The 15,727-nt window shown below is 41.8% G+C and overlaps 1 pseudogene; it reads right to left on the minus strand.

Annotated features, from left to right (window-relative positions):
• Positions 1–15,727, minus strand: part of LOC149255317 (uncharacterized) — a 62,812-nt pseudogene that overhangs the window by 25,721 nt on the left and 21,364 nt on the right.

A 15,727-nucleotide genomic window follows, 5' to 3' on the forward strand; every position in this document is an offset into this window, starting at 1 on the left:
CCAGTACAGTTTCTACTGCATTTATGGAAACAATTCAAAAGCTACATGGAAACCCAAAGATTATTGTAAGTGACAGAGATCCCATTTTCACTGGAAATTTTTGGACAGAATTATTTTCTTGTCTTGGTACTCAGTTAGCTCATAGCTCATCTTATCATCCTCAATCTGATGGGCAAACTGAGATAGTAAACAAATGTTTGCAAGGATATCTTCGTTGCTTTGTATCTTATAAACAGACACAATGGGTCAAATGGTTACCTCTGGCTGAATGGTGGTATAACACTTCCTTCCATACAGCAACAAAAATGACCCCATTTATGGCACTTTATGGGCATCAACCACCATCCATCACATCATATTTAAGAGAAAATTCTAAGGTTCAAGCAGTGGAACATCACATTGGACATCAACAACAAGTCCTCCAACTCTTAAAGGATAACCTCTTGTTGGCACAGAATAGAATGAAACAACAGGCAGATCAACATCGTAGTGAAAGAAGTTTTGATGTAGGTGATTGGGTATTCCTACGGCTACAACCATATAAGCAAATGTCCCTCAAGCAAGCTAAGAAGGATAATAAATTATCACCAAAGTATTATGGTCCATACAAGGTGTTGCAAAAGATTGGTACTATGGCATACAAATTGGAGCTTCCTGCAGCTTCTCGATTGCACCCAGTTTTCCATGTTTCATGTTTAAAGAAGGTTATAGGCGAAAAGCTCCTAGTTCAAACAATATTGCCAGAACTTGATGAGGAAGGAAAAATTATATTGGAACCAGAAGCAGTCACAGAAACAAGAACTCGACAGCTACGAAATTGATCAATTTTGGAGTATCTTATCAAGTGGAAGAACTTATCCGCTGAAGATTCCACATGGGAGGATGAGAATTTTATACAAAAGCATCCAGAACTTCTCAAGCGTTGAGGACAACACTTTTTTGAAGGAGAGGGGCATGTTGGGTCCCTATAATACTAGTGATTACCCCATTACTATTGTAGTTGTACCCCTTATTAATATTGTTGTGCCCCTATTATCCCCATATTGTTATTACTGTGCCCCATAGAATCCCTCTATTGTTATTTTTGTGGCTTTATATTATTATTGTTAGGTCAGCTGGGTTATATTGTGACTCCTTACAATCCTATATATAGAAAGGAGGTTTTGTCATTTGAATCATCCAAGAATTGTTCATTTATGTAATGTAAAGGAGGTTGCCCCCTCGAAGAGGCTGAATTCTAAGGCATTGATCTATCTTTCTATCTTTTTCTTGAGTTGGTTTCATAACACATTCTTTTTGCAACTCCATTTTGCTGAGGTGTATATGGAGTAGTCTTCTACTGTGATATACCACACTTCTTATAGAATTCTTCAAATTCCTTGCTGCAAAACTCTCCACCATTATCTGTCCTTAGCACCTTTATCTTCTTCTCTGTGTAGTTTTCCACCAGTGCCTTAAATTCTTTAAACCTGTCAAAGACTTCAGATTTCTTCTTAAGGAAATATATCCATGTATTCCTTGAGAATTTATCTATAAATTATACATAGTACACAAACTTACCTAGTGATGGAACCTTCACAGGTCCAAACACATCACTGTGCACAAGCTCTAATATCTGTTTTGCCCTCTTACCACCAGAGGGGAAACTCACCCGATTTTGTTTCCCATATACACAATTTTCACAGAAATAAAAATCCAGAGAGCTATTACTCATGCCTTCTACCATACCTTTACCATGAAGTATTTGAAGGCCCTTCTCTCCAATATGTCGAAGCCTTTGATGCCACAACATGGTCTTCTCTCCAGAGACCACTAGATTTTTTGCTCCACTTTCAGGAACCACAGAACTATTGCACCCATCAATAACAGTGCTACCTTGCAGCTTGTACAGAGTTCCAATCTGAACTCCACGCCTCAATACCAGTGCTCCCCGAACCATTTTCCAGGTATCCTTATTGAACACTATTTTTACACCTGCGTCATCCAGCTTGCTTACAGAAATTAGATTTCTGGCTAATACAAGAATATGTAGAACACCTGGAAGCGTTCTAACCCGTCCACCTTGCAAATTCAACTTTACTTTTCCGAGACCAATGATTCTAGCCTTCCTGTCATCCCCCAAGAAGACATCACCACCATCATATTTCTCATACTCACAGAACCACTCTCTATGGGGAGTGAAGTAAAAGGATGCACCTGAGTCAATCAACCATGCCTCATGATCTACATGTGTACTTGAAGAAGCCAAGTACACATCCCCACCTTCCTCTAAGGTGGTTTTCGCCTCTGCAGAAGAAGCTTCATCAAATCCCTTGCCTTTGTCAGGAGCTTTAGATTTACAGTCCCTTTTAAAGTGGCATTCCTTTCCGCATTTCCAGCACACCACCTTTACAAGTTTTCCTGGAGATTTAGATCTCCCTCTAGATTTAGAACTCCCACTCGATGAATTATTTTTGTTTCTGTTCTGGGACCGTCCTCGTACAGACAAGGCATCAGCGTTTTGGCTCTCCATATTTTTCTGTCTCATCTCCTCCGTCAGCAAGGCTGAGACTATTTCATCAAACTGCAAGGTAGTTGCATTGCTACCTATTGCAATAACCAGACTATCCCACGAATCTGGTAGAGAACATAACAAACTGATGCACTTATCTTCATCTGAAATTTTAATATCAACAGATGCTAACGACTTACCACAGTATTAAATGCGTTCAGATGCTTTGTCACTGAGTCTCCATCTTTCATCCTCAGGTTATACAGCTTTTTTCGTAGGAACAGTTTATTCACCAGAGAATTAGATTGGTACAAAGTCTCTAACTTGTCCCACAAAGCCTTCACTGTAGCTTCCCCTGATACATTCAGCAATACTGAATTTGAGACACACAATCGTATTGTGCTCTTTTCCTTATGATCCAACTTCTTCCATTCTTCATCGGACACTCCCGTTGGTTTAGTACCTGGATCTACCATGATCCACTGATCTTTATCGACCAATAGATCCTCCATCTTGAGTTTCCACAACTCAAAACTATGACCATTAAATTTATCAATCTCTATCTTTCCACTGCTCGCCATCTTCTTTCACCACCAGAATCGATCTCACAGATCTCCCACTGAACAGGGTCTACCACAGGCCCGAGCGAAACCCCTCAGCAACAAAGGCGTCCCCTTGAAGCCAAATCTACTCTGATACCAAATGTAGGTTTTAACCCCATACAGAAATAACCTACATACGATTCTAAAACATAGAAAATAAACAATGCGAGAGCATAACACATAAAACACATATACACAGAGATTTTCCACTGGATCCCTAAACCGGGACTACCAGCTTGATTTTTCATTATGTTCCTTTCAACGTTATAATACATATTTATACATGCCGAAGCATCCAATACCATGGACCGAAAACCATCGCGTCCAAAAAACATGTGTGAAAATCATGCACAAAACCATAGGTGGGTCCGCCTAACCTAACATAGGGTCCAAAACCAAAATTTTCCGGGGCGGGGCCCATAAAGTGGGGTTACAGGTACACCTCAAACCCCCTGTGACCCCCCCTCGCTACGCAATCGGCGCAATGAAGGGGGTGCTCCACCCCCCCTCTAACCCCCCGGTTAACTACATGGGCTAGTCATGGAAAGAATATAACACAACCCAACATGTATGTATAACAAGATACCAGTTGAAGTGAAGCCTACCCCCACCTCTGCTAAACTCACCTATGCCAATGCCTTTGATTCTAATTTTTGCCTGCTATTAAGAGAAAGAATATGTGCTACTCTAGCTGAAATGCAAGATGCAGCCTTGGAGGTGGAATCCAATATCATGGCTACAGAAAAACTCAAAGGACATGTTGATAGAAGGAGGCAGAGAGGTGAGTCCTCTTCTTCTTCTTCTTCATCTTTAGAACCTAAAATAGACAAAATGACTAAGATGATAGAGTCATTGGCTGCCGAGATATCCAAACTGAAGGTTGAACAGAGTTCTAGGAAAGCAAGGCTTCCTAATACATTTGCTCCTAGGAATCCAAATCCATTCAAAAGAGAAAATGAACAATTGCAGATCATTCAGAGGGGCAAAGAGGCTAGTGAAGAACAAAGGGTTAAGGCTCCTTTCCAGAACGTAGTCATGGAGGAGGAACAATTTGATGAAGAGGATGAGATTCACTGTATGGAAGACAAGGGCAGTGTTACCTTTTTGACACTAGCTGCCTACGAAGAATCATTACTCAGAGACCAGACCAGTCAAGAGTGGGACAGAGAAGCTGTTCTATAGACTGAAGACTAGCAAAGATATAACTTGAGGTCAAGAACGAGTAATGTCAAGGAGAATCCTGCCCAAAGAGCTGTTGTCCCCACAGAGCAGCAGATCAGCAAGCAGAAGCGACCAACAGCTGATCCCATCATCCTCAAAGCACCAACTCCAGAGGTAAGAGGCCCTGACAAGTCTCCTTTCCCTTTCAGTTTTGAATCAGAGGTCCAGAAGCTAAAAATATTTGTGCCTCTGATAGAACTTATAAAGAGTGAGGTCTTTAGAAAGCCTATCCTTGATGCCCTTGAGCAAAAAGCCAAACAAGCATCCAATGACTATGTGAATTTACAAGATGATAAACTGGTAGTTGTGCTTAGCCCAATGACTGAACTTGCTGATGACAATTCCCCATCATTTTATGTCTCCTTGACCATTCATGACAAAATCCTCCACAACTGTCTGCTGGACACAGGTGCCAACCATAATCTGATGCCCAAAGCTGTCATGGAAGAGTTAGGCCTTGATATTACCAGACCTTATCATGACTTGTTCTCCTTTGATTCGAGGAAGGTGAAATGTCTGGGGTTAATCAAAGACTTGGCTATCACCCTAACTTAGCTGCCCATGAAGAGTGTAATGGTGGATATTGTAGTAGTAGATGTCCCCCCAAGTTTGGCATGCTACTTTCCAGAGGGTGGATTAAGAGGTTGGGTGGGACATTGCAAAATGACTTGTCTTATGCCACTGTCCCAGTTTTTGGAGGAGAAAGTAGAAGGCTATACAGGGAAGCCCAGCTGGCCTATATCATCAGTGATGAGAAGAATCCCACTAATCATCCCATTTATGCTGTGGACACCGATTTTGGAGCATGTATTCTCCAAATTGAAGAATCCCATAGGGCCTCGGTGCAACTCAAGAAACCAGTATGCCAGGCCACAGAGGAGGGAGGAACGTAGCCTTGGGATATGTTCTTTGATGGAGCCTGTTCAAAGGAAACCACAGGAGTGGGAGTGGTGCTAGTGTCTCCAACACAAGAAAGCACACATCTGTCTTTCAAATTGACTTTCCAGGTCACCAACAATATAGCAGAGTATGAGGCTATAATATTGGGCTTAAACGTTACCAAAGACATGGGAATCAAAGACATAAAGGCGTTTGGAGATGCTGATCTCATCATCCAACAAGTGAACAAAACATTCTACGCAAGGCACCTAAGGCTGAAAGCATACAGAGATGAGGTATGGAGACTCAAAGATGCTTTTGATAGTTTTTGTATCTCATATATCCCTAGAGTAAAAAATCAGCTTGCCGATTCCCTTGCTGTGTCTGCTAGCATGTTCATCCCTCCCATGCCCCCTAAATTGGTTTATGAAGTCCAGGTAAAATATAGACCATCCTTGCCTGATAATGTCCAACACTGGAAAGTCTTTGAGGATGATGATGAAGTAAATAAGTTTCTGCAAGTCATTGATGAATTCTCTGATATGAAAATTGACCAAGAAAACGAAACCTTGGAGGAATGTCCCCAGCCCAAGCTAAAGAAAAGAATTGGCCAAGACAACATTGTAAAGTTGCCTAGCAATCATATACCTAAAGGGATAGTGCCTCTAGAGAAGTTGTTTGACCATAACGATGTGCCTCATAGTATTGCCCAAAAAGAAGATCAGTCTGTAGTCCATAGGCATAACATTGGGAGTCTGGATCATCCAAAGTATATAAATCTATCCACCCATTTGTCTACTGCCCAAAGTTCTGAGTACTGCACCTTAATGAAGAAATTTGCGAATGTCTTTGCCTGGGAGTATAGTGACCTTAAAACTTATGACAAAAAGATCATCCAACATAAGATCCCATTGGAGAAAGACACCATTCCTTTCAAGCAGAAGTTGAGTTCCATTAATCCTTTTCTCCTCCCTCTGATTGAAAAAGAAATCAAGAAGTTGTTAGCTGCCAAAATCATAGTTCCTCTGAGATATTCAAAGTGGGTAGCCAACTTGGTAGTGGTGAGGAAGAAAAATGGAGAAATCAAGCTATGCATTGATTTGAGGAACCTGAACAAATGCTCTAAGAAAGACAATTATCCTCTGCCCAAGATGGAGCATTTGCTACAGAAGGTCTCAGGAGCTAAAGTTATGTCTTTCTTGGATGGATTTTCGGGGTATAACCAAGTTGTTGTACATCTAGACAACCAGGAAAAGACTGCTTTCACCACTCCTTGGGGCGCCTTTATGTACTCTAAGATGCCCTTTGGGCTGATGAATGTTGGGGCTACCTTTCAGAGAGCCATGGATATAACGTTTGTGGGAGAGAAGGATAAATTTGTCCTTGTCTACCTAGATGATATAATAGTATACTCCAACAACCATCAAGCTCATTTGCAACACTTGAAGAAAGTGTTTCTGAAGTGTAGAAGGTTTGGGATATCAGTGAATCCTAAGAAGTCACAATTTGCTTTAGAAGAGGGCAAGTTTTTAGGATGCATTGTTTCTGTTGCAGGTGTCAAGATTGACCCAAAAAGAGTGAAAGCAATACAGGCCTTTTCTATCCTAAGATCAAAAAGGGACATCCAATCCTTTCTGGGCAAAATAAATTTTCTAAGGAGGTTTATTCCTAATTTTGCAGAACTGGTAAAACACATCACCTCCATGCTAAAAAAGGGATCAAAGATCAAATGGATTGTTGCAACAAGAGGATCTTTTGAAGCCATCAAGGGAGCTATTATGGAAGCTCCCACTTTGATCATCCTAGACTACAACAAGGAGTTCCATATCTTCTCCTTTGCTTCTGGTGACACCCTTGCAGCAGTCTTATTGCAGAAAGATGATGAGGGTTCAGAGCATCTAGTGGCATTTTTCAACAAAACCTTAAGGGATGCTGAACTAAGGTATGATATTATCGAAAAATGGGCCTATGCCCTTATCAAATCTTTGAAAGCTTTTCAAATATACATTATGCACTCCAAGGTAATTACATATGTGCCCTCTGCTTTAGTAAAGGATGTCCTAGCACAGCTAGATGTTGATGGAAGAAGGGCTAAATGGATTGCAAAGCTTATTGAATTCAACATAGAATTGAAGCCCACCAAGCTTGTCAGAGGTCAGGGCCTTGCCAAGCTGATGGCTGAAGAAAATTGCAGGATGCTGGACATGAATTGGATAAGCACAAACGCAGGTGACAGACAGACAAAAGAAGCAATAGTAGGACATGACCAGTTGTTGGCTGAAAATCTAGCTTCTTGTGAATGGTATTCTACAATAGCTCAATTTTTGCTGAAGCTAGAAGTTCCTCCAGGCCTTAGTTCAAGCCAAGCTAGGACTATTAAGCTCAGGGCAACCAAGTTCTATATTCATGAAAACTTGCTATATTGGAAGGATCCATCTAGAATCCTTTTAAGATGTCTGGACAAAGAGCAATCTGTGGAGGTCATGCATCAGTTTCATTCCAACATTTGTGGAGGACATCACTATTGGAAAACCACAGCCCACAAGATCCTCAGAGCTGGGTATTATTGGCCCACTCTGTTTTCTGATGTCTTTTCATTTGTGAGATCTTGTGACAAATGCCAGAGGTTTGAAGGAAAACAGTAGTTGAAGTCCTTACCCTTGAAGCCAATACATACCAGTGGCCCTTTCCAATAGTGGGGCTTAGTTTTCATAGGGGAAATTAATCCACATTCTAGTGGCCAGCACAGATGGATCTTAGTAGCCACTGACTACTTCACTAAATGGATTGAGGCCATCCCTACTAGGAAAGTTGATCACCATGTGGTCATGAAGTTCTTGACAGAAAACATTTTCACCAGGTTTGGCTGTCCACACAAATTGGTTACAGACAATGCAGTAGCCTTCAAGGAAAAAGAGTTGGTGGACATGTGTGACTCAATGGGCATTAAGCTAGTGCATTCCACCTCATATTACCCTCAAGGTAATGGTCTAGCAGAATCATCTAATAAGAGCCTGATAAGGATAATCAAAAAGCTGCTGGAAGACAACAAGAGGAACTGGGATTCCAAACTGAAGTTTGCATTGTGGGCAGACAGGATGACCACCAAGAAATCCACAGGGAATTCTCTGTTCAAGCTGGTATATGGCACTGAGGCTGTATTCCCAATCCAATTGACCCTCCCTATGGCCAGGTTCTTGTAGGAAGAACAGAATGAGGAAAATGATATGGCAAAGAGGATTAGTGACTTGGCTGAAGTACATCAAATTAGAGATCAACTGATTGAGAAGTCTGAAGCACATCAAAAGAGAATCAAGGAAGCTTTCGACAGAAAGGCAAAAACAGACAATTTTCAAGTGGGAGACTTGGTGCTTAAATGGGATGCACTAAAGGAAAAGAAAGGCAATCATGGGAAGTTCGATGCTCTGTGGACTAGACCTTTTGTCATTGCTCAGATCTATGGGAACAACACTTTCATGCTGCAAAGTATAGAAGGAGAAACAATTTTTGATGGCCTAGTTAATGGGCGGTTTTTGAAGATTTATGTGGTTTAAGGCTTTTAGGCCTCAGTGTTGTAAATATGTTCTTTTAAAGTTTTAGCGTAGGCTTAATTAGACTTCATGTCCAATGGAACACTAGGAAATATTGTTGATCTTGTTTTTGTGTGAAATGTAGTGGTCTACGGTTCTTGAAACCTCACAGGGAGGATTTCATCCCCAGAAGGAGCCAGTGTTAGCCCTGCTATGCAGTGCTGACTTTCTAATGTCAGAGAAACGCTCGACCTGATTGGTGGTGTCTTCAAAGGGGCCCCTCATGGGTCATTTTCCCTTTTCCTTCTACCCCGCTTACTCTCCACCACCTTCATTTCCCTATTTGCCTCCTAAACCAGACAAAGTAACCCCCTTCTTAACCTTAGCCCCAAGTGTAAAACCCCAAATAAACCATAAAACCATACCCATATGCCCTCGTGTGCTCATAAAACTCTCATTGCATCCCCGCCATTGATCTTCCTCGCCGATCCAATGGCTCCCGTTGCACCCGATAAAGGCGACCCGCTCTACCACTCTCCACCGTCAGATCATCTCCACTGAGATCTGACGGTCTTCACTCTCATCACGTCGGCAATTTGATCAAGTGATAGCACGCGATGAGAGCGGTTTTTCTCTCTCATCCGCTGCTACGTGTCGATCACTGAGTGGAATCACTCGACCCCAGGCATTTACCACTTAGCACCCGAAAGTGGTGCGATGAAAACCTTTACCGCCCGACCAAACCACCCCGCCCGTTAAACGTCCATGCAGTTTCGTCGCTCGATGACCGTTCGATCCATTTGCTGAAGATCCAATGGCTCCAACTCACCCTACTCTCACCTCGGCTGATAGCCTCCATCGAAGCCATCTCCGCTGTTTATTTCCCTGATCTGACAGTCATTCTTCTCGCTCACCCAAATCGTCTACCTACCCATGCCATGTCCTCTGATCATTCTATTGCCTGAAGAAGGAGATGACCAGCTCCGCCATCATCAGTCACAATCAGACTCCCAACAACCATATTTAACAGTAAGAATGGCCAAAAGGATAAAAGGACAAGCACGACTCTGTAACTGAATTTACCAGTCATGGACTCCACCGGTACGAGCACTCCAACAGCCTAAAAGGACAACACAACACCTGAACAGATCAGATTCACCCACTGAAGCAAGCAAACACGTTCAGAGACTCCATCAGGCGGTTAAATGTAGTTGGTGGTCAATTATGACCCCTCCATACCTGAACGACCAAGTGCCCTAGTATTGTAAATTTATAAATATCCAAAAGTAAGAGGTAATGGGGGTTGGCATTTGATGTAAGGTTCAACTTCTGGAGACTGTAGACATTTTGTCACTTGCAGCATCTCATCTTCATTTTCAGCTAATACAAGCTTCTTTTGCTGTTAACTGCTCACTGTCCACTTTCTTCTTGTTCTAAGCTTGTGCCTGATATGTTGTGTTCTTGAGCCCTTGGCGTTTAACACTAGACATTTGTCATCTTATCTCTATGTTAAAGTATTGATTGCATCATTGAATAGTCAATCTGGTTTCTTTCTATCTAATGTAGGAGAGTTGTCATCATGTCTTTGCATTAATAGATTAGATTTACAGGTTTCTTTACTAGTTGCAATCGGCCATCACATGGTCTTGTGCATCTGCTAGTGTGGTTAGTATTCCTCATATTCACCTTATATCTAAACTGTGAGCATTGGTGGTCTAAAGCCTTGTAGTCTGAGGGTGTTCATGCATGTCTGGAGTGAAACAGAGTGAAAATGGTTATCTGGCTTCAACCAAACCATCATTCCTTCAATTAAACCTGCAACAATAGTTGAATTGATATGTTTCCAGGCATCTCTGAGCTACAACCTAGGAGAGTTTCTTGGAATCCTAACAGTTCTTCTCCTTCCTGGACAGATTTAGTGGGTATAACCAAATCTAGATAGCCCCCGAAGATCAGGATAAAACCACTTTCACATGTCCTTGGGGAACTTTCGCATACTGGGTCCTTCCATTTGGTCTCTGTAATGCGCCTGCAACATTCCAAAGGGAAATTTTGGGGATTTTCTCTGATCTAGTAGATGAGAGTGTTGAGATTTATATGGACGATTTCACTCCATACGGGGATTCATTCGAGGAGGGGTTGGAAAATCTAGAAAAAGTACTTGAAATATGCAAACAGGCACATGTCTCTTTGAGTATGGTAAAATGCCACATGATGATGGAGGAAGGAATAGTTTTGGGAAATTTACTTTTAGCTGCTGGAATTCGAATGGATCCAGCTAAGATAAAGGTAATATTAAACTTTCCGATACCTAAAACACCCACACAGGTACGTAGCTTTATTGGTTGTGCTAGTTATTACAGGTGCTTATAGAAAACTTTGCTAAAATAGCCCATCGACTTTTTCAATTGCAATAATGCTACAACTCCCGGAACTCCCTTCTTTAATTTTATCAACCCGGTAGTTCGTAACAAACTTGGAAGTGACGGTGCTGTATGCACAAGTACTAGCTCTTGCCGCAGCTGTCACTTGGTCAGCTGGCACAAGTCCGCTAGGAGGTTAAGCCAACTTCTATGAGCTCTTAGAAGAAGCTTTTTAATTGATGGATGAAAGCTAACTCGAAGGAAGCTAATCTAATTGCAAAAAGAAACTGAAAGCCAAAAAGAAATGCAAACCCTAGCAAACCCTAATTCTACCAGCTAGTCCTACTGACGCAAAGGAGAGCATGCAAACTACTGAAAGAGATGCCATTACTTCTATGAAGGTAAAATACATGTGTCTAGACTACCTCTATCTGAAGAAAACATCTTTTTGTATTTTTGAATCAGTTATTAGAATTATCATGCATGTGCTTTTAACTAGCTTTTGACTATGCAGAGGTGGATCAGTGGGAGAGAATGCTTGCAGGAGGTTGGGAAGGTTAGAAGAGGTCCTAAGGGGTCCCTAGCACCCTTCCTGAGATTTTCACAAAGTTTGGCTATCAAGAAACCTCATTCGTGAGCTTCTACAGGAAGTCTGCAGGGGTTCTACAGGATGTTCTGGGATTTCTACAGGATGTTCTGTAATTTTTCTACAGGATGTTTAGAAATGGAATTTTGGAGCATGGATGGAGGGAAAAAGGTGGAGGAATGAGTATGGAGGTGAAATAGGGGTGTAGGGGAGTTCAAGACTTGGAGGATGGAGTTGAGGAGAAGGTGTAGATGGCTGGACTTTTTCTAAGAAGACTGGAATAGTGCTGCACAAAAGGTAGGGTTATGAGGGCAATGTGGCAACGTGAGGCAAGAAACCAAGTTAGGAGATGGAGAAGATGGGTTTGAGGGAGTCTGGGCAGATAGAGAAGTGGTACAGGTGCTCTGCAATTTGTGTTTCCAATTGAACCAACAAAGACATGCAAGAAAACAAAGATTTAGTTATGCTACCCTAATATGATCTGCCTAATAGTAACGAGAATGGACAACAGCTTTATTTTCAAGGAAACCATGTATATTAACTATGAAATGAAGCATTCAAAGATCTGAACATGTAACCAACCTCTGCAAATGAAAACAACACACTAAGGATTGCATGGTAAAGCAAACTAGTGTTTTTGTGGGCAGCAAAGTCATCCTAGTCACAACTCCTGATCCCACTGAGGGAGAGGTGAAACCACAGATGTTTGTTGGCCCTTTTCTTGAAGATTTTTCTGTTAACAACCTATCAACTAAATCTGAGCATGAAAATCTATTTTACTCATCAAAAACAACCTAAATAACAAAACAAGATTTAAATCTAAATAGCAGATTTTATTCTAAGAATGCAACAAAGACACATGAAAGTAAACAAAGGAGGTACTGGGCGCTTGAGATGGGCCCAACCCCAAGAGCTACAGCCTCCTAAGAGAGATTTAGAGCTGGTGCAAAGCTGGATTCATCTTTATTGAGCAAGAAAAGAAGAGTTACATCAAAACTGTCCACAAGGAGAACTTGAAAATGTGCCGAGAGCAAAGCTAATCTACTGCCTAAAAATGGAACTACAAAATGACTACAAAATGAATACAAAATGACTAACTACTGGCTACAAAATGACTAACCACTAGCTAACCAAAATGAGGCCCTAAGCCTTCTTATTTATACAAATTGAGGACCCCAACAGCCCTCCTAAACTTTAGGGACTCGGCTGTCCAAGACTTGTAGTTAACAGCAGTCCTACTTGACTTGCTTGGCTGCCCTTGTGCTGATTGATTTGGTGGCCTTTGAACTCCGAGCTGATGGTGGAGAATTCGAGGTAAGGGCCCATAAATGAAGGGAACACCTTCCTAAAAATACTCTCCACGAATTTGGCTGCCAAGTGCTCATTTCAACCATTGATTTTGTCTCCAAATTGACCAAAAAGGCTACACAAAGCACACATTAGACTTGTTGGCATAATGACTAACCCAATTCACTCTATTAGCATAAATATAATAAAAAACATGCAATAAACTAATGATAATGGTGGATTAAGTCGAATTAGGAGGTTGAATGAGCCCAAATAATTATCCATTTTTGGGGCTCATCATCACCCCCCTACTGAAAGTGTTGCTCATCCTCTGAGCAACCAATCTATCTCCTCATCTTTGATGGCCCTGGTGGCCTCCTTGTCATGCCAAGCTTCTGAAGTGATGTCCTCTTCTCTGTCATGAAACCATGCTTTTCTCTTTGCTTCTTCCCACTACTTGCTCCTTTTTCTAGAGAATTCTCAGCTTTGGTATGATTGTGCAAGTATATTCAATTTGATGGCAGCAATGGTGGCTAAAGGAGATGAAACCAGTGGAGGATGGAAGAAAAGAGTGGTTGCATGTCTCCTCAACAGTCTTCAAGCTTCAAATCCCTCTCCATAATTGATTCTAGCCTACCCAAAGGCTTCTACAGGATGTTTCTGGTAAAAATACAGAACTTCCTGTAGAAAGTCCTGTAGCTGAGTTCTGGCTTCCTGTAGAAACAGACAGCACCACTATATCCTGCTTGGCTGTGGGTGATTTTCCTTTCAGCTTGGCTGTGGCTACCTTAGAGGTGCCCTCACTGACGTGGACTTTTTCAGTCCTTTCCATTCTACTCTGTAGTCTTTTCTCCCAAGGTGTTAGTGTGGTTTTGTCCCCCTCTGTTTTGGCAGCTTGGTTTAATGCCAATGTTCCAATCACTGATGTTGTTGGATACATCTGCAGGGTTGTGCTTTCTGGGCTTGTCACCAACTTGTCATCATTTGCCTTGCCCCATAGTACAATATACAGTCCTGCTATTACTAGAATTGCTCCCAGCAGACTTCCCAGATAATATTTCACATGAAGGATTAGTTGTTCCAACACTGCAACAATTATGGTTGAAGTTGGATTGAACATTGCAGCAAAGACAGGTCCCTTCAGACGGATACAGTAAGTCTGTACAAAGAAGGCAAATGCAAAGCATAATACTCCCTGCATATTATGGGCCAATATGATCAATGACGATGTTAAGAATTTCTGCACATTATTAAAACGAAGATGCGGTGCTCACAGAGTATATGATGCTGAGAAGCTGAATGTCCCACTTTAGCCTCCAAGCAGAGGCCTTTGGCTCAAAAATTAAAGCCACCACAGTGCACTGTAGAGTTCCTTGCAGCATCGTGAGAGCTGTTAATGAAATTTCTGCTGGATATTTCTTAACAACTGGAGCCGGAAAGGTTAGCCATCCAGACCAAAATAAACAGCCGGCAAACAACATCAGTGCTCCAAGCAGCCATGTGTTATGAAGAACCCTATTGAGCCTAATGAGAATCGGGCCCTTGTAGAAGGTCATAATCATTGCACCACCCACACATATAATGGTTCCTACAACTTTGGCTTGGCCATATTTACTCCTGATATCAACTTTCTCCAGTCTAAAAGCTATGGCCATCCCAAATGTGACAACAGGAACCAGGTTTGACGTTGCAGAAGAAAATGTAGCGGAGGTGTAATCTAGGCCAACAAAGTAGAAATTCTGAAATAGAGTGGTCTTACCCAGCCAGTGCAAGCACAAAGATCTGCCAGAAGATGGCACAGGTATTTGCAGGGTGTTGGTTTCTTTCAAGAAAAAAACAAAAGGAGAAATAACTACTGTAGCAACAGCCAGGGTGTAAGCTACGAAAACAAAATGACTCATTCCTTTGTCCAGAGCAACTCTGGTAATGATATTCATGCCGGCCAGGTAGACTTGAACTGCAATCTCAGCTAAGAATGTTGCAAATGCAAATTAATCAGTGAATGGTGAGAGCATTTCAAGGATGAGTTCGATTGGCTATTTATGGAGGCTTCCACTGATGGAGGGTGAGCTAGCTAAGTGCACGTTGGCCCCATGCAAACCATTGGTTCCCACTGTAGTGTAATTATGAATTGTAGTTCTCTGCCTGTATTCACTTCCATCAATTACGTTGGATTTTAAACAACCACCACTACCTGTTTTCAATTTTCTTCTTGAGATGGCTGAGCACACGTGTTGATTTCACCCACCGAGCGCTGTTCGAACTGGACGAGGGTGGCCAGTTAGCTGGCCACCAATTTTTTTAATCCCAACCATCTCATTGCTCATGCTGTTTACGAATTACATTCATGCAAATAGAGGAACGAGTTTAGTCACGTACCTGCAAGTCGTGTGTGGTTGCTGTGAAGTGCTGAGATCTTTCATTTGCTGCATGCATTTGTTTTTGTGATTGCATGTGGCTTGGCTGCTGATTTTTTGGTTGTTTTTTCTTGTGCAGGTGTCCTCTGGCTAGATCTAAGCTCCAGGCATTTGTTTCCACGTTCAAATCTACACATTCAAGCTGCTACTGCTGAATTTTCACAAGACTAGAAATTGTTTTCGCCATTGCTCCCAAACGGTACACCGAATCGATCTGAAACTTTTTGAGCACGTTCCTATCATCATTATGCATCTCCCATAGCAAAATTGTGATCAATGGATGCACAAATTTCGAGAAAAATGGAAAATGGCTAAAGATTTCAGAGATCAATTTCTCGGAAACCGTGCATC

The sequence above is a fragment of the Pinus tabuliformis genome, chromosome 7 (genome assembly GCF_031772625.1).
Source record: "Pinus tabuliformis cultivar Carrire ecotype Pingquan chromosome 7, CPIR1, whole genome shotgun sequence".
Taxonomy (NCBI): Eukaryota; Viridiplantae; Streptophyta; class Pinopsida; order Pinales; family Pinaceae; genus Pinus; species Pinus tabuliformis.